Genomic DNA, 27,177 nt, shown 5'->3' with positions numbered 1-27,177 from the left:
TGTCGTCAAGATAAGCGACAACAAAGTGGTCTAAGTACTCCCGGAAGATGTCGTTAATGAAGTGCTGGAAGGTTGCTGGGGCATTGCACAATCCGAAAGGCATGACTAAATATTCGAAATGCCCAAATCTTGTTCTGAATGCCGTCTTCCACTCGTCCCCCTCCCGGATACGGACAAGGTTGTAGGCTCCACGTAGATCAAGTTTGGTGAAAATACGGGAAGTGTGGAATCTTTGGAAAAGTTCGGGGATGAGCGGAAGTGGGTAGCGGTTCTTAAGGGTGATATTATTTAATTCCCTGTAGTCCACACATGGTCTTAAAGTCTTGTCTTTTTTTTCTACAAAGAAGATGCCTGCAACGGCCGGGGATGAAGAGGGACGAATGAATCCCTTTGCCAGGTTCTCGTCTATATACTGTCTCAGGGCCCCAAGTTCAGTCTCAGAAAGAGGAAATATCCGGCAGGGAATGGGAGCTCCTGGCAATAATTCGATGGGGCAGTCATAGGGACGATGTGGAGGTTTCTTGTCGAACACATCTCTGAATTCCTGGTAAGCTACTGGTATGTTAGGAGCTGGACTGGATATGGGTTGAACGGTCAAACAACTGGACAAGTCTCTAGATTCGGAATCCAGACAATATTGTTGGCAGTAGGCGGAAGTAAAGGATATTTCTTTCTTGAACCAATCAATCCGAGGGTTGTGTGCCTGCAGCCATGGGATTCCTAGGATGACGGGAAACATAGGAGAACACAGGACATCAAACTTAAGAAACTCCCGGTGACCCGAATCTGTGGTTGTTAGAATGGGTCTTGTTTCCCTGGTGACATGGCCAGAGCTAGGTAGGGAGCCATCGGCTAGACGGACAGTCAGTCTTTGTTTTTTGAGAAGAAGTGGGAGAGCAAGACTCTTGGCTAAGGTTAAAGCCAAGAAACAGCTGCAGGCCCCAGAATCAAGTATTGCCTGTAAGTGAACTTCTTGACCTGCCACCATCAACGTGACAGGAAGGATGATATGGGCCGAAGCGGGCTTCGTTACTTGGAGGTGAAATGGAGTACAGAGGATCGGTTTACTTGGTCTTGTGGGACAGTTGTTTATAAGGTGTCCTGACTCCCCACAATAGAAACAAAGGTGTGCCTGTCGGCGGTGAAGTCTTTCTTCAGTGGTTAAGGAGGGACGGAACAGGCCATTCGGAACAGAGGTTGCCATCGGGCAGACTGAAGGTGGAGCCTGGATAGGATAAAAAGTCCGAACGCGTTCAGACTGGCGCTCCCGTAGATGCCTATCAAGCTGAATGGTAAGTCGGATAAGATCCTCAAGTGTTGGGGGAACCTCTAATCTGGCTAGCTCATCCTTGAGGACTTCAGACAACCCCATCCGGTATTGATATTTTAGAGCTGCCTCATTCCAGCCAGAATCTGTAGACCATGTACGGAACTCCACTGTATAGTCCTCCGCAGGCCGCTCACCCTGGCGAAGGGAGTACAAGGTTGCTTCGGCTGTAGCTGTCCGAAAGGGGTCATCATATAAGCGAGCCAAAGCTTGAAAAAACTGATCCAAAGTATTAATGAAAGAGCTGCGTTGCTCTAGTAGGCCGTGGGCCCACGTCTGGGGATCGTCCCTTAGTAGGGAAATGGTAAAACCCACTTTGGTTACTTCAGAAGCAAAAGTCTGAGGTTGCAGGGAGAAGTATAAATAACATGAGTTCCTGAAGGATCTAAATTTTCTTCGGTCCCCATGAAAAAAATCTGGTGCAGGGACTCGTGGCTCTGGAGGGGTTGTAATTATAGTGGTAGAACCTTGGCCGGAGGGGATGGGCACCTCAGGAGAGTGCTGCAGATGTTCCTTCAGCCGGAGATACTTCTCTTGGAGTCCCTCAATCGCTGGGGTAAGGGCCATAACTTCCTGTAGGATGGCCTCCATCGGGGAGTTACCTCTGTCGGCCTCTGACATGGCTGGATTATACTGTCACAATCAAGGTAGGGAGGCCGAGATGCTGAGAGGGCTCCCCTTGCGGCCGAGTGCAGTACAACCCTGAAGATGACACAGGGATGCAGTGCCCACAGTAGCACAGGTTGCCAGGTAGCAGCAGTAGATGAAAGAGCTGAGGGGGCGATCGAAGGGTTACCTGTGTTCCCTGGGTGTGTTATAATTATGTGGGGGGTGGGCTTACTGGGACAACACAGAGACCGCTGTTCCTGATCACTAGAAACAGCAGATCTCAGTATTGTCCCCTATCAGAATGAGGATTCGCCCTGTTTACATAGGCAGATCTTTGTCATGCCTCTCTGTACCACAATCGTGGGTGACCGGCAGACATCGAGTCTGCTGGACCCACAGAGGCTCTCCCACAGCTTGCAGCGGCTCGCCTGCTCACTGTATCTCATGCACAGACCGACGGACAGATGCGCTGGTTAGCGCAGCCGGGCCAGCCCTGCAAATAAAATGCATTCTAATGGATCTGTTGTGAGTCTCTCGAGCTACTGGGGCATTTACCACGGTACAACCCTAGACGTGAAACGAGGAGAACAGAAGGTAACAGTAAGCCCAAATCTAACCAGCAGCTCCTTCGGGGGTAGTGCTACACACAGTTGGCAGGATCAGAGTCAGGGATAAGCAGAGGTTGGCAACCTGCATGAAGTGAGGTACAAAGTCAATGGGCAGAACCTTGGTTCAGGCCAAAGAGGGTACTGGAGATAGGCAGCAAACATAGGCAGGTAAGGGTAATCCAAAAGCAGGTCAGTTGGAAGGCTGGTCAATATCAAAGTCAGTGTCAGGATCAGGATCAGGAACACATGAGCGATGACTGAAAGAGCATTCCTGTGCACAGGTTAGATTTAAATAGCCCACTTGGCACCAGTGGCCATGCCTGCACACTCATGTGTGCTTTGTGGTGTGTGTACATGTGCAAAGCCATGCACTTGTAGTTTATGCCCATTAATTTAATGTGCACTCTTATGCAAACATGTATTAGCCTGAGAGCTGGCATGGAGTTCCTGACAACCCCTCTTGATTCTCTTCCACTTTTGCAGTGGAACAAGCCCACATTCTAACAGTGAGACCCCCAGTTCTACAAGCCCCTCACTAAATATGTATTGCTAAACTACTTAATTTTAGGGACTGAAAAATTGTGCTGCATTTCAAAATCATGGGCAATGTACTTTTTGAAAACACAACTGTGCTGTTTCAACACAAGTGACCAAGCAACAAGCTAAATGTATTAAGGCCAAATGGAGATTGCATGTACTCACCATTGACATCAAATATGTCATGCTGTACCTTGCTCAGCTGTGGGACACTTTTCTTTAACTGCCCTGTTGATATATTTACTTTACTCAAACAACAGGGCCTCCATAGGAGGGCTCCTGAGTGATTTATGGTTATACTACTGGAAGATGAGACATTGCCGAGTTAGTGCCTCTCCTCTCCTTTTCTTCTGTACCTCATTTATGCTTGATAACACGCTGACATCTTTCTAGTTGTTATTATTTGGTCATCCTGCACTCATCACTTCCAAAAGTTAACATCTAGGGGTTCTCTCCTATATGATTTAGACTCCTCATTTCTCCTCATTACCCAAGACTACTGGACCTATACAATTTTGCACATCCTAGTTAGTGTGGTCTTACTGGAAATGCTGATTTACTTTTCAAGCTCATCTTCTGGAATCTACAGTGTTATCTGTTATTGGTGCTAACTTTTGGTCTTTTCTTCCCTTGGTTATTATTTTTATTTTATAAGCATCATGTTAAGGTGTAACGAATGCAGGAAGACACCCTTTGTTAAAGAGGAAGTAAACCCTGATGAGTTTACTTCCTCTTTCATTCCCTGCAAAGGTAAAGCATAATGGACTACTATGCATCGCATAGTAGTCCATTATGTGTCACGTACCTGACACAGGAGCCAGTGATGTCCCCTCTGTCCCCTGTAGTCCGGCGCATCCATCTTCTCGGTGGGTCTCGCCGCTCCGCCGCTGTCATTTGGCGAAGCCGCGATGACGTCACTCCCGCGCGTGCGCGCGGGAGCTGCCACGTGCGGCATATCGCCGTTGACAGCGGCGCAGTCAGTGCGCCTGCGCGCCACTGTCTACGGCGCATGCGCCGTAGACAGTGGTGCCTGTCTTTTGGTAAATATCTCCTAAACCGTGTAGTTTTAGGAGATATTTCTTGGACCTACAGGTAAGCCTTAATCTAGGCTTACCTGTAGGTCAAAGTGTGTTGTAAGGGTTTACAACCACTTTAATACTAAAGCATGCACTTTCTGTGTAAGTAAGATAGCCATAACGTGAGACAACGATTTTGCTTCCTGCTGCCTTATGCTGCGTACACACGACCGGCCTTTCCGGCAGAATAGGTCAGACGGAATCAATCCGTTTGCAGGATAGTCCGATCTTTGGAGCAGCTATTGGCTACTGGCTATTGAACTTCCTTTTCTAGTCCCATCGTACGTCATCACGTTCAAAAATAACAGACTTTCAAACAGACTTTAGTCCGTTTCTGTGTGGGCAAGTCGGTTCATTTTGAAGTCCATCGTAACTCTGTTGAAAGTCCGTCGGGAAGACCGTCGGACCTTTTCTGCCGGAAAGTCCAGTTGTGGCATCACAGTGATTTTTGTCTCAATAGCATGGGCATATTTTTCTATGGTTTGCAAATGCTAAACATTTCACATTGTGCTATTCGATGTTATAGGTAAAATGTTTTCTTCTCCTTGATCTATGCCTCTCCCATAGTCAGAGTTTGTGTCAATAAGTGGAAATTTGAGGTTTTCTACTCACTAGAGGCACTGGACAGGAATGTCCCCGTTTTAACATCCTGTTTGCCATTGTGATATAACCACTGTCCACCCAAGTCAGGGACAACCCAGATAATATAGGTCTACAAGTCCCAGCACATGTTGAAAAAATTGGATTATATGCTGATAATATGATTTTATATTTGAAGGACTCAGACATTTCACCTAATAATGCTCTCATTCATAATTTTTGTGGTTTTTCAGGTTTGACCATTTTGCCCTTTGAGTCTTTGTCTGTTACTGATAATTAGGCATCAGTTCTGTTATGCAGAACTAATATAATTAGATACCTTGATCATGGGTGTCCGCAGAACTTTTTCCAAGGGGGGGGGCATCATTTTAAGGCCACTCAGGCTCCGCCCCTTTTCAACAATCTCATGAAAATCTTTCCACTGGTAATACATATGTGTTATATAACAGATAATTCATCTTCACTTTGTGTTGGTAGTTACTCTGGCGGCTGTGTTCCATGCCCATATAACCTAGAGAATGTACATCTTTTTATATCGCAATACATCTGTTGTGGCCATATTTTGATCTCACACTGTCACTGTTTAGGCTGTTTTCATCAAGATAAAAATATGGCAACAACAGATGTATTGCATTGTAAAGAGATGTACATTCTCTAGGCTATATGGGCATGGTACGCAGCAACCTTGCGGATACCCATGCTTTCAAAAACCAGCCCTGGAAAAAATGTCATACCAGCCTCATAGCATTATTATACCAGCCCAACAGCATAATGTCATTATTTTCTTGTTCGTGAAAGGGAAAACCATACATTTTAAAGCATATTTGATGAAGAGCGTATTATATATAGATATGAAATCACATAGGGCTTATATTATATATATATATATATATATATATATATATATATATATATAATATATATATATATATATATATATATATATATATATATATATATATATATATATATATATATATATATATATATATATATATATATATATATATATATATATATATATATATATATATATATATACAGTGGTGTGAAAAAGTGTTTGCCCCCTTCCTCATTTCCTGTTCCTTTGCATGTTTGTCACACTTAAGTGTTTCGGAACATCAAACCAATTTAAACAATAGTCAAGGACAACACAAGTAAACACAAAATGCAATTTGTAAATTAAGGTGTTTATTATTAAAGGTGAAAAAAAATCCAAACCATCATGGCCCGGTGTGAAAAAGTGATTGCCCCCTAAACCTAATAACTGGTTGGGCCACCCTTACCAGCAACAACTGCAACCAAGCGTTTGCGATAACGTGCAATGAGGCTTTTACAGCGTCCTGGAGGAATTTTGGCCCACTCATCTTTGCAGAATTGTCCTAATTCAGTTACATTAGAGGGTTTTCGAGCATGAACGGCCTTTTTAAGGTCATACCACAACATCTCAATAGGATTCAGGTCAGGACTTTGGCTAGGCCACTCCAAAGTCTTCATTTTGTTTTTCTTCAGCCATTCGGTGGTGGACTTGCTGGTGTGTTTAGGATCATTGTCCTGCTGCAGAACCCAAGTTCGTTTCAGCTTGAGTATACGAACAGATGGTCGGACATTCTCCTTCAGGATCTCTTGGTAGACAGCAGAATTCATAGTTCCTTTTATCACGGCAAGTCTTCCAGGTCCTGAAGCAGCAAAACAGCCCCAGACCATCACACTACCACCACCATATTTTACTGTTGGTATAATGTTCTTTTTATGAAATGCAGTGTTCCTTCTACGCCAGATATACTTGGACACACACCTTCCAAAGAGTTCCACTTTTGTCTCATCGGTCCACAGAATGTTGCCCCAAAAGTCTTGGGGATCATCAAGATGTGTTGTGGAGAAATTGAGATGAGCTTTGATGTTCTTTTTGCTCAGCAGTGGTTTTCTCCTTGGAACTCTGCCATGCAGGCCATTTTTGCCCAGTCTTTTCCTGATGGTGGAGGCATGAACGCTGACCTTAACTGAGGCAAGTGAGGCCTGCAGTTCCTTGGACGTTGTTGTGGGGTCTTTTGTGACCTCTTGGATGAGTCGTTGCTGCACTCTTGGGGTAATTTTGGGCGGCCGGCCACTCCTGGGAAGGTTCACCACTGTTCCATGTCTTCGCCATTTGTGGATAATGGCTCTCACTGTAGTTCGCTGGATTCCCAAAGCTTTGGAAATGGCTTTATAACCCTTTCCAGACTGATAGATCTCAATTACTTTCTTTCTCAATTGTTCCTGAATTTCTTTGGGTCTCGGCATGATGTGTAGCTTTTAAGGATCTTCTGGTGGACCTTACTGTGTCAAGCAGCTCCTATTTAAGTGATGCCTTGATTGTGAACAGGTGTGGCAATAATCAGGCCTGGGTGTGGCTAGAGAAATTGAACTCAGGTGTGGACAACCACAGTTATAGTATGTTTTAACAAGGGGGCAATCACTTTTTCACACAGGGCCATGATGGTTTGGATTTTTTTTCACCTTTAATAATAAACACCTTCATTTACAAATTGCATTTTGTGTTTACTTGTGTTGTCCTTGATTATTGTTTAAATTGGTTTGATGTTCCGAAACACTTAAGTGTGACAAACATGCAAAGGAACAGGAAATGAGGAAGGGGGCAAACACTTTTTCACACCACTGTATATATATATATATATATATATATATATATATATATATATATATATATATATATATATATTCAAATTCCAGTTAATAGTGGTAAGTGATCAATCATCAAGGGGGACCCCAGGAACTCAGAACGTGGGGGGGGGCACCTTCTGCAGAAAGCATACTCTAAGGTAAGGGGGGTGGGTTACTAACATAAGGAGGAAACCCTTTATATCAGTGCCCCTTACATTATCGTATTCATTCCCCCCTTACGTCAGTGACCCCCCCGGCTGGCCTGGCATTGCTTTCACTGACCTCCTCTCATGTGCACTGTGCAGGGCTCAGTCAGTTGGCTCCAGCTTGGTGGCTCTGGTTTTATCCTATAGTCTCCTGTCCACAGTCCACACAAGTCTGACTTCTCCCATGACCCCCATCCCGGCAGTGCTCCCACTCTTGACCCCTCTCCAGACTCCCTCAGAGACTGCAGACATGCTACAGGAGATGGTCAGAGACTGCAGACTTGATGCAAGATCTCAATGCAGCCTCACCAGTGCCCATCAAATGCAGCCTCACCAGTGCCCACCAAATGCAGCCTCACTGTGCCCACCAAATGCAGCCTCACTGTACCCATCAAATGCAGCCTCACTCTGCCCACCAAATGCAACCTCACTGTGCCCACCAAATGAAGCTTTACTGTGCCCATCATTGCAGCCCCTCCTGTGCCACATGTCCCAGTCTGCAGTCCCTGTCTGTGGGAAGGTGTGTTGTTGATGGTTGGTACAGTACCCTGCATGCCAGCAGGATATCCATGATGGGCAGCAGCAGGCAGGGTCTGTTCGCGTTTTGGATGGGGACGGTGCTCCTTCCAGAGGATCTGTCTGCTGTGAAATGGAGTGGTCCCCGGCCACCTGCACCTTCAGCCGTCCTCATTTTCCGGCCCCAGTCAGCCTGTCCTCTGGTCCTGGGGAAGAGCGCTGGGTGGGAGTTGGAGAGAAGGGGGAGCGTACTAGAGAGTAGAGAGTACTGGTGGGATTGGAGAACACATGGGTGGGGGCGAAGAGCGAGGGGGAGTGGAGATCACATGGGTGGGCAGCAGAGAGCACTGGGGGGGAACTTGAGAGCACTGGGGGGGGCAATAAGAACAGGGGGTAGAGAGCACGGTAGGCTGGGAGCACTGGGGGGGGGGGCTAAGAGTGTGGGGCGGTGAAGAGCACTGGGGGGGGCAGAAAAACAGGGGTCGAGAGCACGGGGCTGGAGAGTACTGGGGAGGTACAAAGAGTAGGGGGGAGTGGAGAGCACCAGTGGGGGCCAGAAAGAACAGGGGTGGAAAGCACAGGGGACTGGAGAGCACTATGGGGGTAGAGAGCACTGGTAGGGTTGGAGAGCACATGGATGGGGGCAAAATGCATGGGTGGAGAGCACGGAGGGTAGAGAGAACTGGGGGGGGGCTGGAGAGCACCAGGGGGCAGAAAGGACAGGGGTGGGGAGAATGGGGGGCTGGAGAGCACTGGGGTGGGGGCTGGAGAGTGATGGGGAGAGCTGAAGAGCACTGGGGGGGAAAGAACAGGGGGGAGAGCACGGGGGAGCACTGGTGGGAGTGGAGAGCACTGGGGGGAGAACGGGGGGGAGCACTGGGGGAGTGGAGAGCACAGGGGGAAAGAACAGGGGGGTCACTGGGGGGCAGTGGAGGGCACTGGGGGGGGGGGGGCAGGGGGGAGAGCACTGGGGGGAGAGAACTGGAGGGAGTGGAGAGCACTGGGGGGAGAGAACTGGGGAGCAGAACGGTGGGAGAGCACGAAGGGGAGAGGACGGGGGGAATGGAGAGCACTGTGGGGGGATAGCACTGTGGGAGTGGAGAGCACTGGGGGGGCAGGGGGGAGAGCACTGGGGGGGGCAGGGGGAGAGCACTGGGGGGGAATGGGGGAGAGCACTGGGGGGGAATGGGGGAGAGCACTGGGATGGTGGCTAGAGAAGGATGGGGGGGGCTGGAGAGCAGGGGGGCAGGAGAGTGTGGTGGTGGAGGAGAGCACGGGGGGGCAGGAGAGTGTGGTGCGGTGAAGAGCACTGGGGGAGCAGAAAAACAGGGGTGGAGAGCATGGGGGCTGGAGAGTACTGGGGGGGTACAAAGAGCAGGGTGGAGTGGAGAGCACCAGTGGGGGCCAGAAAGAACAGGGGTGAAAAGCACTGGGGACTGGAGAGCACTATGGGGGGTGGAGAGCACTTGTAGGGTAGGAGAGCACATGGGTGGGGGCAGAATGCAGGGGGAGTGGAGAGTACAGGGGTGGGGAGTGGAGAGTGCTGGGGGGAGCCAAAAAGAACAGGGGTGGAGAGCACTGGGGGGGGCTGGAGAGCACCAGGGGGGAAGAAAGAACAGGGGTGGGGAGAATGGGGGACTGGAGAGCACTGGGGTCGGGGCTGGAGAGTGATGGGGAGAGCTGAAGAGCACTGGGGGGGAAGTACTGGGGGGAGTGGAAAGAAGAGGGGGGAGAAAGAACAGGGGGGAGAGCACTGGGGGAAATAACAGGGGGGAGAGCACGGAGGGGCAGGGGGAGAGCACGGGGGAGAACAGGGGGGAGAGCACTGGGGAGGAGAATGAGGGGAGAGCACGGAGGGGAGAGGACTGGGGGGAGCGGAGAGCACTGTGGGGGGGAGAACGGGTGGAGCACTGGGGGGATTGGAGAGCACTTGGCGGGGGGAACAGGGGGGGAGAGCACTGGGGGGATAGGGGCGGGGAGCACTGGGATGGTGGCTAGAGAAGGATGGGGAGAGCTGGAGAGTGGGGGGGCAGCAAGAACAGGGGAGGAGAAAACTGTGAGGGGGCAGGATAGTGTGGTGGGGGAGAGAGGGGGAGGGGGAGAGTGTTGTGGAGGAGAGGGGGGGCAGGAGAGTGTGGTGGAGGAGAGAGGGGGGCAGGAGAGTGTGGTGGTGGAGGAGAGCACGGGGGGGGCAGGGAGCACAAGGTGAACTGGGGACAGTAAAATAAGTTGGATAGGGGAATCAGCAGGGGGGCCCCCTGCTGCCCCCCCCCTCGATCCTCCTATCCAGGCACTGTGGCACATAAGGCGGGCTGTACCTGCAGCATCTACTTCTCTTGATCATAGTGCTGGATGGCTCTGTGTACTGCGGGCACTCTTTAACATGGCCCCGCCCCCCCAGACTGGCTCGTGTGATAGGGGGAACGTTGATTCTCTTTACTATCACACGAGCTGGTCTGAGGGGACGGGACTGTTTTACAGAGCGGCCGCCGAACACACAGCCATCCAGCGCCCTGATCCATAGGAGTCGGAGAAGGCGGAGGATGCAGCCGCCAGCGGACAAAAAAATGAAAAAAAAATGAAAAAAATGCAGCATGGCGGTGGCTACGGCAGACACCTTGGGGATTCCGGGGGGGGGGGGGGGGGGGGGGGGGGCACTCGCCCCCCTTGCCCCCTACTGCGGATGCCCATGACCTTGATATTGATATTTCCAGGGAACTACAGGATTATATTCATTAAAATGTTGAGCCACTGCTTTCTGCTGTTAAAACTAAGATTAGAATATAATTCAATGCTCCAATTGGCAAAAAAAGATGTACTGTAATAACAGTATTAAAATAATTCTTCTCCGTAAGATACTTTATATACTTTGTATTTTTGTATTTTCTGATCTATTGCCCTTGAAATATTTTAAAGTGTTAAATTCCCTACTTCACCCTTTTATCTGGAGCTCCAGCAAGCATAAATTGAACTGGTTTAATATCAAAACATCCTAAGGATTTGAGAGGCCTGACACTGCCAGACTTTAATTTATACTACCTAACTTTTGCAGACTTCTTATATTTTCCATGGGGGTACTGATGAATTCCACTGTTTATACACCTTATGGCCTCTGAAATTCTACCTCTTACTATTATTATTTGTGGGCTTAAAGGGTACCTAGGTCTACTGTGTTCCAACCTTTATGTTGACCCATTAAAATAAGATATACCTGTGCTCAAATACCAATAGTTTATACATGTATACATATAACCCATCTTGTGCTAAAGAGATGTGACCAAATGTTTACAACTAAAAAATTTGGATAAACCCTCTGCACTACAGGTGGGCCAAACACCCCCCTGTTCGTGTTTACAGCAGAACTCCCAAACAGGGGAAAAGTTCTAACCCGGATGACAAACTCCTTATTTATTCAGCTGTCAGTACCTTATTTAATTCTCTTTCCCTTTCCCTAATAAAGAATGGGACTGTGTTATTTTGGGCACTGAGGATCAGTCTATACATCTGAGACAATATATGTCTTGCGTCTCTCAAATGTACACACTGGCCCTCAAACACCCAAATTGAATTTAATGATCTTAGTAAGGCCGCGTACACACGGGCGGACTGTTCGCCCAACTTTGTCCGCTGAACAGTGTTTCAGCGGACAGTCCGCTCGTGTGTGGGCTTCAGCGGACAGTTTCAGCAGACAGTCTGACGAACAAAGTTTTTCGGAATTTCCGTAAAACTGTCCGCTCTAACTTGGTTTGAGCGGACAGTCCGCTCGTGTGTAGGCTGTGCGACTCAACTAAATCAAGAAATGTTGAGAGGAAGGCCTCCTCCTTAAAGGGGTCTGGAGTATACCTTTGCATTTTCTTAAAAAAAAACAAAAAAAAACAAAAAAAAAGTCAGACCAAATGCACACTATATTGTGACAATGTAGGCGACACACACACTACCACACACGCTACCCCCCACACACACACTACCCCTCCCACACACACGCTACCCCCCCACACACACACTAACCCCCACACACACACTACCCCTCCCACACACACACTACCCCCCACACACACACTACCCCTCCCACACACACACTACCCCTCCCACACACACAAACACTACCCCCCCCCCCCCCACACACACACACACACACTACACACACTACTGCCCCATACACATACATACACACACACACACACACACACACACACACTACTGCCCCATACACATACACACACACACACACACACACACACACACACACTACCCCCACCCCCCTCCCTATACACCCACCTCCACCCCCACACTACCACACAAAACACCAACCCCACTCAACCACCAACCCACATAAAAATCAAGTAAACATCAATAAGAATAAAATTCAATATGCACATCCCTAACGTAGGCTTTAAATTAAACGAAAATAAACCGATAACTATCTTACCGTCGCGTGTAGCACTCGCTGCTTCCGTTCGGACAAGCGTACGGCCTCGCGGTAATGCTTTATATATAGCGCATGCGCTCAGGCTCCGCCCCTGACGTTCCTTGTGACCGTGTTTCCCCGCCCCTTTTACCCTCGTTCCGCTGTGGGTGAATGATAGGAGAAAATTGCGGACGCAAATTCTATGAGCAGCGTGAGCAGTGCGGAGGAAAGCCATGGACCCCATGCTTCCGGAGCAAGGAGGAGATATAAGGCCACCAATATGGCCTTTGAAGAGATGGTGGAGATGGTGGCTATATTAAAAAGGGAGGATTATGATGGGGAACATGGCCCGTACCCCAAACCTAATGTCCGGAAAAGCGCCATCTTGGATGAGGTTGTGACATCGTTGGAGAACAAATTTGGGGTACGAAGAGGCAAGGACCAGCTCTGGAAACGATGGTCCGATATCAAGTCCAGGGAGCCGGACCAATATTACCGCATCAAAAAGGCCCTGAAAAAAAGTGAGTAAACTCCGCGTTTCTCGTGACTGTCGGACATAATCGTTCGTGTAGGCATTGGAAAATCTGGCGGATTTGTTCGTAATCGTTCGTGTAGGTAGTGTATGTAAATATTGCGTATTTGATCGTAATCGTTCGTGTAGGTAGTGTCTGAAAATCTGGCGGATTTGATCGTAATCGTTCGTGTAGGTAGTGTATGTAAATCTGGCGGATTTGATCGTTCGTATAGTTGATAGTTCATGTAATGAGCGCATATGGTTGTTCGTATATGTGGGCGTAAATAGCATGAATTTGTGTATGGTGTAAATTTATCTGGTGTTGGATTAGATTTTAATTAGTTATTATTTTTTTTGTATTGTTCATGATAAACTGAATTGTCACGCTCAGTTTATAGGATATAAATTTTTACTAAAGTTTCATGAATTTATTCAGTGCAATGTAGACTCAATTCAAAAAATGAGATAGATAGATAAAATGCTGGTTCAACATCTGGACTGGGAAACATTTAAGTGTAGTTTGGGACATCATAGAACATTTTTTGACATAATCACACACAGGTACTCCAGGGGATGATTCGAGTGTGTCCGTCTGTGAAACTTGGACAAAAGATATAAAGTATCACAGTTTGGTTAAAGGCTAGGTTCACATTGCTGCAATGTACGAGATCAAATGTGATTTGCACTGCAGTGCAAATCACATGTGATCTCTGTGTGATGTGATTTCAGCCATACATATAGTATGGCTGAATTCGCATCAAATCCGGCCCAAACTTGTACATGGCCCTTTTTTTAGTCCACAGCCGAATCGGATCACATGGGTGTTCACACCATGTGGTCCGATTCCTGTCCGAGTTTAAAGATTGCACTGTGAAATGAGAACTAATTTGGAGGTGTCAATAAAACTTTACACTGATGATACTCCCAGCAGGTCACATAGGGCAGTGCGAACTGCGCATGCGATGCGTGAAACCACAGTAGATTTGCAGCGTTCGCACATCGCAGCAGTCTGAACACAGCCTAACTAAAAAAAAGACATTTTAAGGATGTATTAAACTAGGATCTTGTAATAACCAGCTAATAATTGTACACCACTTCAAACCAATGTTTCATATTCAAATTTCTGAACTCAAATATCACTATGCTTAAAAGTATCTTTTTTTTTTTTTTTTTTTCATTCTCATAGGGGAACAAAGACTCAGACAAGAGGCGGAGCAGCCCAGGACCCCCCGACCTCGCCAGCCTGATTGGGCACTTAGCCCCAGCCCCGCGTCGGTATTGGAGCTGCCCAGCCCAGTGTCCGAGAGGGAGCAGCCAAGCTCGGTATCCTCCGCTGGACCAAGCTCCGTAGCTCCACTGGATGAGCCGAGCCCAGGGCTAGATGTGGAGGAGGAAGAGCAGGTGGAGTTACACACCCCACAAAGTGAGTGTCTGACAACCCAGCTTAAGGTAAACAATTAATGGCTGTATATTTTAACCAAATTTTTTATCTACACATGTTTTTAGGTGATGATCTGGTTGTGGTTGGAGAAGCCGCGGAGCCATTTTCAGCGGACAGTGCCCAGAGGCTAATTGGTGACATCATGGCCTGGAATGGGCAGATTGACCGGATGGAGAACCAGATTCTCAATATTCAAAGAGAACTGGTCACTATGAGGCAGGGAATGAAGAACATGATCAATGTTTTAGGGAGAATCTAAGCCCCTTTTCCCTAAAACCCAATCGATCATGTTCTTCATTCCCTTGTAAAAACGTTTTTAATGTTTTAAAAACAGAGTTTTTAGAGGCCAAATTTTGAAGATGCACACGGTGTGTCAACATGTGCTATGTGCCATCAGAGGATCGCAATGGACGCATTTGGTGTTTGCAAACCCTTCCTCATTCTAGTATGTGAGAGGAAGGGATTGCACACACCAAACACGTCCATTGATCACTCATGATGGTACATAGCACATGTTGACATTACCAATTTTTGGTGTGCATCTTCAAAATTTGGCTTTACCCCTTGTTTTATGTAAATAGTTAAAAATCTGATTTTATTTTTTTATTTTTGTGATAATTGTATTTTAGATATATCTATATATTTCTATGTTTACCAAAAAAAAAATAAAAATAAAAAAAACAATTTCCCCCAAAAAAAAAAAAAAACACACAAAAAACAAAAAAAGATCTAAAAAAGAGGCACTGGTTGGAATGTGCACTATTAAAAAATCAAAAAAAAAGATGTGTGTGTGTGTGTGTCTACTTCTTTCAATACTCAATACCAGTTTGGGAAGTCATTTTGTGTTTTCTGTCACAAAGGGCCTTATTTCCTATTGTCAAAAAACACTTTGCTATACAAATGCACTAGGACAGGAATATGCAATTAGTGGAAATCCAGCTGTTGCAGAACTACAAGTCCCATGAAGCATAGCAAGACTGACAGCCACAAGCATGAGACCCAGAGGCATGATTGACTTGTAGTTTTGCACCAGCCGGAGGTTGGCCAATTGCATATCCCTGAATTAGGACAATGTAGGAGACAAGCAATGTGAAAAGCAAACAAGAACCAAACTTAAAAATTTGAACAGACAAGACATATTTCCAGAAAAATACATTTTTATTGCTCAGCTGGCATTGGAATAGCCCCCCTACCATTAAAATAGCTGACATAGCGGTCACGCACCTCACGTGCTGTTTGGGGGGCTAAGCCAGGAAGGGCATGATCCAGCCCTGTCAGTTCTGGAAGCCTGAGTCCGGCCTCAGGCCCAATAGGCTGCAGGTACTGGTTACCTGAAAATTTCCTTAGAAAATTGTGCAGAATGCAGCAGCACAGAATAACATAGTTCAGTTTATATTCTGCAAGGTTGATGGCTGTCAGTAACAGACGGAACCGGCTGGCCATAATGCCAAAGGCACTCTCCACAACCCTTCTTGCTCTGGCCAGCCGGTAATTAAAAACCCTCCTCTCCGGGGTGAGGGTCCTTTGGGGGAAGGGTCTCATAAGATGTTCACTCAGACCGAACGCTTCATCAGCCAGAAAAACAAACGGTAGCCCCTCCACATTCTCGGCATCTGGTGGCAAGTCCAGGCCACCAGTGATAAGACGGTGGCAGAACTTGGTCTGCCTAAAGACTCCTCCGTCAGACATCCGGCCGTTCTTCCCCACATCCACATAAAGAAAGTCACATTGTGCCGACACCACCGCCATTAGCACCACACTATGGAACCCCTTATAATTCCAATAGTAGGACCCCGAATGGGGTGGGGGCACAATCCTCACATGTTTCCCGTCGATCGCCCCTCCGCAGTTGGGGAAGTCCCAACGGGCAGCGAACTGGGAAGCCACAGTCTGCCATTCCTGTGGCGTGGAAGGACACTGGGGAGTCAAACACATGAAAAAAAAAATTAGTCATTAAATAAAAACAATTCATAACAAATAAAACTCATAAACATTTTGGAACAACAGTTAAACAGAAATATTGCAAATTTGTTTTCTGCCAAAAAAAAAAAGTAGGCGGACCAATTCACAGATTAATCAGCCCTCTGATGGACCAGGGGACATAAATTAGGTGGGTAAGTGGGGTGGGGGGACTAATTAATGCGTATCCAACACCTGCAAGCAATTTGAGTGGGGTGGGGGGACTAATTAATAAGTATCCAACACCTGCAAGCAATTTGAGTGGGGTGGGGGGACTAATTAATAAGTATCCAACACCTGCAAGCAATTTGAGTGGGGTGGGGGGACTAATTAATGAGTAGCCAACACCTGCAAGCAATTTGAGTGGGGTGGGGGGGACTAATTATTAAGTATCCAACACCTGCAAGCAATTTGAGTGGGGGGACTAATTAATGAGTTGACAATTCATATCTATATATCTATATCTATATCTATATCTATATCTATATCTATATCTCTATATATCTATATATCTATATCTCTATATCTCTATATCTCTATATATATCTATATCTCTATATATATCTATATATATCTCTATATATCTCTATATCTATATCTCTATCTATCTCTCTCTCTCTCTCTCTCTCTCTCTCTCTCTCTCTCTCTCTCTCTCTCTCTCTCTCTCTCTATCTACACACACAGGGTGTATACAAAGAGTATACAAAGGGTGGGGGGGCAAGTAAAATAGTACAATGGAGCTGACAATATGAATTATAGATAAAAACAGTCTCGGCTGTGGGTGTATATGGGGCCCAGGATTGAATGCTGAGGACGTTAATGAAAGCAAATATGCATGTGGGACACAAAAAAGGTAAAAAGCTCAAAAAAAATGACACAAAAAAAAAAAAATACATTTAAAAAAAAAAAAAAAAAAAAAATGCATGCATTCATATAAAAGGGACATTCACATCATATTCCTGTCATGGATATTAAAAGTCATGATGAAATGAATACAAACATACAATGCATATAATGCATATAATGCAATATTAAAAGAACAAACTTACCTTCATATATTCCTTCTGCAGGACCCGAATAATGGCAGAACAGGTCTCTGGAATAATGATCCCCAGAGCCTGGGGGGAGATGCCTGTCGAGAACTTGAGGTCCTGAAGGCTTCTCCCTGTCGCCAAGTAGCGCAACGTGGCGACGAGCCTCTGCTCCGGAGTGATGGCTTGCCGCATGCAGGTATCCTGCCTGCTGATATAAGGGGTCAGCAAAGCCAGCAGACGGTGAAAAACGGGGTCCGTCATCCTGAGATAATTCCTGAAATCATCAGGACTATTCTCACGGATCTCACGGAGTAAAGGCATATGCGAGAATTGGTCACGCTGGCGCAACCAATTCTTTGTCCATGAACTCCTCCTCACCCTGTTCACAGACTGGGCTCGGGTCAAAGTATTAACCCCAACACCAAGCCCCAATATAGCACAAACTCGTTCCCGAGTACGTCCACACTCCATGGCTTTGAAACGGTCGGCTGGACAGACAAGCTCAACTGAACGCACTGAAGAACAGCCAGACCTATGAAGAACGACCTGAAACCCAGAAACGAGCGGACCAGAAGCGCCTAATAACAGGTACAACTGATCCACGCGTACCGAAAGACAGATACAAACCTCACAGGTAGACTGCGCCGCAGTGAACGGACAAATTAAGCTGAAGTCTGAAAAGCGCGAATCGTCTCTAACCAAACTTCTACTAACGCAAAGTCAGCAGAAGGAGCCCAAAGGGTGCTTTGCTGTGTCTTGGACTTCCTATTTCTAGTCCCGTCGTACGTGACGTACGTCATCGCGCACGGTTTCAGCGGACTGTTCGTTCATCGTGTGTAGTCAAGTCCGTTCATGCTAATTTTGAGCGGACTGTTTGTCAAACTGTTTGACGAACAAAGTTGAGCGAACAGTCCGCCCGTGTGTACGCGGCCTAAGAGTTTCATTTCATTAAAGAAACCTTTCATTTGATAATATCTCCATCCTGCATTGGGAACATTCCCTAAGGCTGCGGCAAGCTCCGAGTGGGTTATTATGGTTTCACGTGGGGCATATTTACCACACGTGGTATCTCCATTCCGCCCCCATGCCCCCAGAAATCCCCCTCCCTCCCCTGGTAAAAATCAGATCAGGGGAATCCCTCCAGCAGAGCCAAAGGGGATACCTGGTGGGAATATTCTGCTGTCTTATTCAGTTCCCATATTAAAAAGGAGTTCCGAGTCAGGGGAGATATCCATTTCAAGAGACCTCTTGACATACTCGGGATCCACTGGGCCCCCACTAGGTTCTTCCCCACCATTGTTTTTTCTAATGGAACCCACATTTTACTAGAAGAGCCATGGCACCAGTTTAACATTTGAACTTGAACCAGTCTTGATTGTTTGTCCTTCCACACAAATGCTACAAAAGCCTTCCTTATTTGTTTAAAAAAAGACCTCTGGTAATTTAATCGGAACCATATATACTATATAATTTAACGGAACCATATATAATATATAATTTCATCTAGGTAATATGTACATTTTAATGGCACTCACTCTTCCAAACCATGTTAAATATTTTCTATCCATTTCTTCAAGTCCCCTATTATCCCTGCTATTAAGGAGGCATAACAATTTTTAGATCTGCGGTAATATGTTCCACCAAATAGAACAAGGAGTCCTTCTTCCATACTAAGGGGTATGCACCCCACAGCATCATCGCCATCTCCTGAGGGATGTGACTGGGTAGAAATATCGATTTTTCTAAATGAACTTTAAAGTTAGATAGGTACCCATATCTGTACACTTCCCACATAAGAGCTAGTAGGGATGTCTGTGGTGTTGAAAGATAGAATAATAAATAATCAGCGAAAGCTTTATGTTCCACAGCCCCAATACATCTCCCCAATATCTCTCCATTACTTCTGATCTTACGAAGGAATGGCTCCAATATTATAGCAAATATTAATGGTGAGAGTGGACACCCCTGTCTCGTTCCATTTCCTAGGTAAGATATTCCGATAATGTACTGTTTACTTTGACCCTTGCTCTTTGGTCAGCATATAGAGCCATTACCCATCCCATCATGTGGTCACCTAGGCCCACCCCCCTCAACACTTCAATCATGAAGTCCCAATTCACCCTATCAAAAGCCTTTTCAGCATCTATTGATAGTACGATCTTTGGAGCTTTCTCTGGGTCATGTTGCATCCACTAAAGGAGGTGGTGCACCCGGATGGTATTATCCCTTGCCTCACGTCCTTTCATAAAACCTGTCTGGTCTGCGTGCACTAAATCCCCGACATGCACTTGCAATCGAAGAGCTACGATTTTGGCATGCAGTTTAGTATCGGAGTTGAGCAAAAAAATAGGCCTGTAATTAACACAATACTTACTTTGGAAGTACAGTAATATACGCTAATAAGGCTTCCGGAGGCAATGGATTAGCAGCATTAATTGTATTGAAGTAGTTGCATCAGTACTGAAGATTTTTTTTTAGAATAAGTATTTGTCAAACCATCTGGGCCGGGATATTTACCTGTTGGCAAAGCTGCAATTACTCTGCTCAACTCTTCTACTGTAATTGGGTGTTCTATTTCTGCGGTAACTGCCTCCGACAAGGTGGATATTCATGATTCCCTAATATAGTCTCATATCTCTTCCCTTCTTTCGTCCTCCCTATCTTCTGATAGCGAAGACCCAGGTATCCAAATATTATATAAGGCTTCGTAGAATCTTTAAAATTCTTTCACTATAGCCTGGGTTTTTACTACCTTTTTACCCCTTATTAGTAAGTTATGGATATGTCTGGATTCTTGTTGCTTTTTCAGTTGTTTAGCCAGCAGCTGCCCGCATTTATTACCTTGCTCATAGGACCTATGGGCAAAGTATCTGCATTTATTTTTGATTTTATGGTCTAAACATTGTGAGAGTTCTGCTCGTAGATTCTCTAATTGTTGGATGTCTGAGGGGTTGAGATTTTTTTGTGTTTAGTCTCTATTACACAAATTTTCTCTAATAAATCTGTAATCTCCTTCCTTCTTTCCTTCTTAATATGTGAACCATAAGCTATCAGCTCTCCTCTTATAACTACTTTATGGGTCTCCCAAACTACTTGTTCTGACACCTCGCCTGGCATTTTCCTCTCAAAATATTCCCTTATTTTAACCAACAATTCTTCAGTTATCTTTTTGTTATCTAATTAATTCAATCGCCATGTCTGTTCTATATGGCCTACCTGGATCAGGGAGAGTGTCAGGGTTATAGGGGTGTGGTCTGAAATAGTTATAGACTCAATTGTACAATTACGAACCTTTTCTAGGTAAAATTTGTCTACCATAAATACATTGAGGTGCGAGTACATTTTATGTGTTTTAGAATAATAGCTGTAGCCTTTAACTTCATTGTGCATTACATGTTGGGTACGTAAAAGTTGTTTTAAATACTTTAAAGCTCTAAAGGATAAAGAGGTTTTCCCTGTTGTTGTATCCAGACGTGGATCCCATATAATATTAAAATCTCCACCCAAGATCAAACAGCCTTCCCTAAACTTCTCTAACGTCTTCAACGTTTTAGCAAGAAAATTAGTTGTCCCCACATTCGGTGCATAAATCACAGCAAATGTGTAGCACTGGCTATGTATTGTACCTTTGAGAAATAAAAAATAACCTTCTCTGTCTGCTTGTACAGAAATCAATACCCATGGACAGAATTACTTAAACGCAATTGTTACCCCCCTTGCTCTTGCAATAGGTGACGTTGCATGGTACTATTGGTTGAACTTCAGGTCCAGGCATATTGGGTACCAACCCCTCCATGATGTGCGTTTCTTGTAGAAAAGCTATATCTGCAGCATAATGGTGCAGCTCATGCCAGAGGCGGCCCCTTTTATGCTGTGAACACAGTCCTCTTACATTATACTATACATTTTTTTGTGGTGTAGCCATATCTTGCACTCTCTGCCTTTGACCAGGAGAAAAAAAAAAGAAGCCTTATAAAGCCTACCCCCCCAAGATACTCCAAATATACCCCTCGGATCATCCTAACTAACTAGAAGAGGGGTCCGCATACACCCCCTATACCCGGTCCTCTCTTCCCCCTCACTGATACCAGTTTAACCATTCCATTATATCGGGATCGTCCTTTTTGAAAACAGGATATACCTAAATTCCCTAATCTATCTCCTTCTACCCTCTTTCCCGGGCACTATTCTCTTAAATTCTCCCAGTAGCTAAATCTTCTAATTATATCTTCCAAAGGCCCTTTTTAAGATTTAAATGTCCCCTATAAACTCCCCACATGTTATAACATATAATATAACATATAATATAGGCATAGCTATATATCTCCCCCCAACCAAAAAGGAGGAAACAATCTCATACACATGCACATATTTAACACATATAACGTAAACAACGGCGCATGCTTCCCCTTATATATATATATTCACATAACTTTCTTCCCAAACCCACTCCCCCCCAAAAAAAAAGTATTGTCCACATGTAACTACTTTACCCTTTCATCCAAAAAGGGGAGAGGCGGTATAAAATGAAAGAAAAAAAATAATGGGGAAAAAAGAAAAAGTTAGACGCTATGAGTGGGACTACTCTCCCTCCTCATTCATTGAACCGTCTGATAGGGCCATTTAGTCTGTGGGTCTACGTCTACCTTCCTTGACGATTTATACGTTGACCCCTAGGGGAAACTTGCTGCCACTGTTCAGGCCGCTGTAGGGGGATGCCTACCTTATATGTCCTCCAATCTATAAAGTCTACAGATAGGAGATCCAATATTTCAATGAACAGCTGTCTTTAGTATGTAAAATTGCTGTTCTGCCACTCCTAGAAGCCATCAAGCTAAATGGAAACCCCCCAGTGCTACTTAATCTCCTTTGCGCGCAGGGCTTCCAACAGAGGCCGAACTGTTTGGCGTTGATACAGGGTCCTGCGTGTTAAGTCTGGATACATTGATAGATTTATGTCATCAAGTGAAATTTCAGGCTACTATGGGCCATTTGCATAATTAAAAGTTTCCTTTACTGTACATTTATGAACTCTACATATGACATCCCTGGGTTTCTCCATATTTTGGGTAATGTATGCTGGAACTCAATGAACCCAACACAATGATTCTGACTAAATACCTTTTGAACTACTGAGGTTAGTTCAGGAGTTTGAATTGTTTCAGGTAGCCCTTTTATATGAATGTTCTGCCTTCTGTCCCAGTTTTTGTAGTCATCGAATTGGTCCTTGTATGAAGTTAGGGTATCCTCATGGTCTTTAACGGAATCTTGATCATCCTCTACTGCTTGCTGACAAGCCTGTTCCACTGCACCTATTAGCTGTTGAATGTCTGCCTTTTTAGGGAGGGCCCTCAAGAGCTCCCTGATATCCATCTCTGTATCCTCCACACCCCACCTTAACGACCGGGCCTCCCCCCCACCAGAGAGGGGCTTGTGGCCTGTGGGCTCAGGTTCTCTCCTTGTATACTGGGGCTCCCCTCCATTACTGCCAAGTCCTCCCCCGGGAGTGGAGCACCTCACTTCACTGTTACCAGATCCCCTTTGGGGATAAAGCCTCCAATGCGCTTCTATCTGGGGGTTCCAAAGAATTGTATTCCAGTATCAGGGTATAAAAGTCCTCTTCTGTTTGAGCGTCTCTGTCTCCATACCCCTACTGGCCAATTTCCTCCCTTTCAACATTGGGCCCCCCTCCTCATCAAACAGCCCTCCTCCCGTACTGCCATGTCCACTCCCACACTCGGGTGGTATTGCTCTACATTTGGGATGTTCCTTTTGGGGGACTTTCTCCCCATCCTATTTCTGGCGGTCCCCTACCATAATCTGTGAGGGTCCGTCCTGCTACTTGGACACCATGACCTGGCATCAGGGACTCGCGATCCGCTCACCTCCCACCGCCTCCATTTGCACCCATAGCCCCACGTCTCTTCTCCTCCTGTCTTCCTGTGTGGCGTCCAGTCTCTACACATGGGGAAAGGTAAGCCCGTATCCCTCCTGTCTGGTTCTGGCTTCCCTTAGCTGGCTGTAATGTAGCTTGTCGGCGTGTGGTCATCACTGACGTCGGTATCAGCTGTATGTCAGTTAGTCGGCTTAGGCTGTAGTTAGATCGTAGTTAGCTTGTGCCTCTAATCGCTGCCCATGATTCTCAGAGGGAGGAGCACTCACTCAGCACATCTGCATGGCATGACAGAAAGATTTCAGCTAGCTGGCCTTCTAATATGATAAATCACTTTAGAAGTATGAAGTTTGCTCAGTTACCTGATTTCCTTGGCAGTGTCCTGGTAGTGTGAGGAGGACAGGAATGCCACATGGGAGAAGCACAGTATTAGAGCACAGGGGTGGTGCTTGAAAGACATTAACATGAAAAGTGTGACATGATAAGGAACTGGTGAGATTTTAGTGTATGCCACTCACTCTTGCTCTCCGCCTCGTCTCTTGGTTCAGCCTCCAGCAACAGTGCTTCTTCTGATCCCGAGTCTCACCTCCCTGGCAGATTAGGAGAGGCGCTGCCAGGAAGGAAGAAGAGAGCACAGAAGCAGGCCTTATTAAAGACCGCTTCTTGGCTCACTTCTTTTTTCCCAGCAGTGCCCCTCCTAATCCTCTATAGAAGTGAGTTTTGAAATCACCTCATAAAAGGCTGCACAGAATTTTTTTTTTGTTTTTAAATTACCTAATTAAAACCTCACCTACACAGTGATTATGTAGACCTTCATGTGTGGCAGGTAACTAATATCAGAATTACTAAAATATATTTCCATTGCTACCATACTATGGCTTATTACTTCTCTCTCTTGGTAGGAAGCTGTGTGGATGGAGAACTTACCTCTCGTGTGGGGAAGGGGAGGGCAGACGAGCTGAGTTTTTGCCCCTGGTGAAAGAATGTCTAGCTTTGCCAATTCACATAGGATGACAATATTTGTTTCTAGAAGCAGAACAAATATATATTTTAATTGCTTATTTTTATCAATTTACAACATGGAATGTGAGCTGAACTGAAGAAAAATCTAAATCAAATCTATATTTGGTGTGACTACCCTTTGGCTTCAAACCAGCATCAATTCTTACATTTGCACAATTTGTACACTTGCAAAAAGTCAGAGATTTTGTAAGATTAAAGTCAGGTGTATGATTAAACAATTATATCAATCAGGTGCTATTGACTATCAATTTCATAAGTAGATTTAAAATACAGTAATTAACTGAAACTAAAACAGCTGCGTAGGAGGCTTAAAACTGGGTGAGGAACAGCCAAACTTTGCTGGTAAAGTGAGGTTGTGGAAGACAGTTTCATTTCACAGGTCACACACCATGATAAGACTCAACAGAGCAACAAGACACAATGTAGTTATACTGCATTATCAAAGTCTCTCCCAGGCAAAGATTTCAAAGCAGACTGGAGTTTCACAATGTGCTGTCCAAGCTTTTTTGAAGAAGCACAAAGAAAAGGACAATGTTGAGGACCGTAGATGCAGTGGTCAGCCAAGGGAACTTAGTGCAGCAAATAAAAGCGCGTCATGCTTATTTCCTTTCAACGTTGGAAGATGTCCTGCAGTGCTATCACCCCAGAACTTGTGAAAAATAGTGGGGCCCGGGTACAACTATCATCCAGAGAAGTCTAGCCAGAAGTGTTCTTCATGGAAGAATTGCAGCCAAAAAGCCATGCCTCCGATGTGGAAACAAGGCTAAGTGACTCAACTATGCACAAAAATATAGGAACTGGAATGCAGAAGAATGGCAGCAAGTGTTCTGGACTGATGAGCCAAAATTTTTAATATTTATCTTTAGCAGGAGTTTGTTAGCTGAAGGGCTGGAGAGAGGTATAATATTGAGTGTCTGCAGACAACAGTGAATCATGGTGGAGGTTCCTTGCAAGTTTGGGACTAATATCAAAACTTCGAAATTACTAAAATATATTTCCATTGCTACCATACTATGGCTTATTTATCTATTTATTACACTTGAACTTCTCTCTCTTGGTAGGAAGCTGTGTGGATGAACTTACCTCTTGAGTGGGGAAGCGGAGGGCAGACGAGCAGAGTTTTTGCCCCTGGTAAAAGAATGTCTAGCTTCGCCAATTCACATAGGATTAAAGTCAGGTGTATGATTAAACAATTATATCAATCAGGTGCTATTAACTATCAATTTCATAAGTAGATTTAAAATACAGCAATTAACTGAAACTAAAACAGCTGCATAGGAGGCTTAAAAATGGGTGAGGAACAGCCAAACTTTGCTGGTAAAGTGAGGTTGTGGAAGACAGTTTCATTTCACAGGTCACACACCATGATAAGACTCAACAGAGCAACAAGACACAAGGTAGTTATACTGCATTATCAAAGTCTCTCCCAGGCAAAGATTTCAAGGCAGACTGGAGTTTCACAATGTACTGTTAGAGCTTTTTTGAAGAAGCACAAAGAAAAGGAAAATGTTGAGGACCGTAGATGCAGTGGTCAGCCAAGGAAACTTAGTGCAGCAAACAAAAGAACTTCATGCTTATTTCCTTTCAATGTTGGAAGATGTCCAGCAGTGCTATCAACCCAGAACTTGTGAAAACTAGTGGGGCCCAGGTACAGCTATCATCCAGAGAAATCTAGCCAGAAGTGGTCTTCATGGAAGAATTTCAGCCAAAAAGCCATGCCTCCGTGGAAACAAGGCTCAACTATGCATGAAAATATAGGAACTGGAATGCAGAAAAATGGCAGCAAGTGTCCTGGACTGATGAGCCAAAATTTGAAATATTTATCTTCAGCAGGAGACAGTTTGTTAGCTAAAGGGCTGGAGAGAGGTATAATATTGAGTGTCTGAGGACAACAGTGAATCATGGTGGAGGTTCCTTGCAAGTTTGGGACTGTTCGAGATTTCGTTAGGTTCAATGGTGTCCTCAATGCTGGTAAATACATGCAGATACTTCTCCATCATGCCATACCATCATGGGAGTATGTGATTTGCCCCACTATGTTCTGCAGCAGGACAACTACCCTAAACATACAGCCATTGTCATTAAGATCTATCTTCAGCATAAAGAAGGACAAGGAGACCTGGAAGTGATGGTTTGTCTTCCACAGATCACTGATCTCAACATCATCAAGCTTTCTAGGATTATATGAAGAGACAGAAAGATTTGAGGCAGCCTACATACACAGACCCTCTGTGGTTAGTTTTCCGAGATGTTTGGAACAACCTACTGTAACTGCCAAGTTCCTTCAAAAACTGTGTGCAAGTGTACCTAGAAGAATTTGATGCTGTTTTATTTTCAATGATTTGTATTGAAGTTTTTCATCAAAGAAATAAAACAACACGACAAAATCAAATTTTACATTCGCAATGATCAGATAAACATTGTAGCTGGTAAAATAGTGGTAAGAAGAATGTTGGTTATTAAATGAGGAGTATCTGCTATACCTTAATAGTTATAAAAGTTAAGCCCTCTCATAATCTCTCTAAATGGTTAGAGGGGCTTGCAATAGCGGAAAAGGTCAAAGATCAAAGAATAAAGGTTACGTCCGATTAATGGTGAAACACCTGATTTAGTTGGCACCACATCCCATAAAAGATAATATAAATGGGAAAAAGAGAGCTAGGGATTTTAACAATGCAAAGAATGAGAGAAGATTGCAGTAAAAAATTGGTTTTTAATAAATTCAAAGTTAAAAACATACAAAAAGCAGGATATCATTCAGT

The sequence above is a fragment of the Lithobates pipiens genome, unplaced genomic scaffold (genome assembly GCF_037356315.1).
Source record: "Lithobates pipiens isolate NorthernLeopardFrog02 unplaced genomic scaffold, aLitPip1_a1.2 Scaffold_13, whole genome shotgun sequence".
Lineage (NCBI taxonomy): Eukaryota > Metazoa > Chordata > Amphibia > Anura > Ranidae > Lithobates > Lithobates pipiens.
This window is presented reverse-complemented; position numbering follows the sequence as displayed.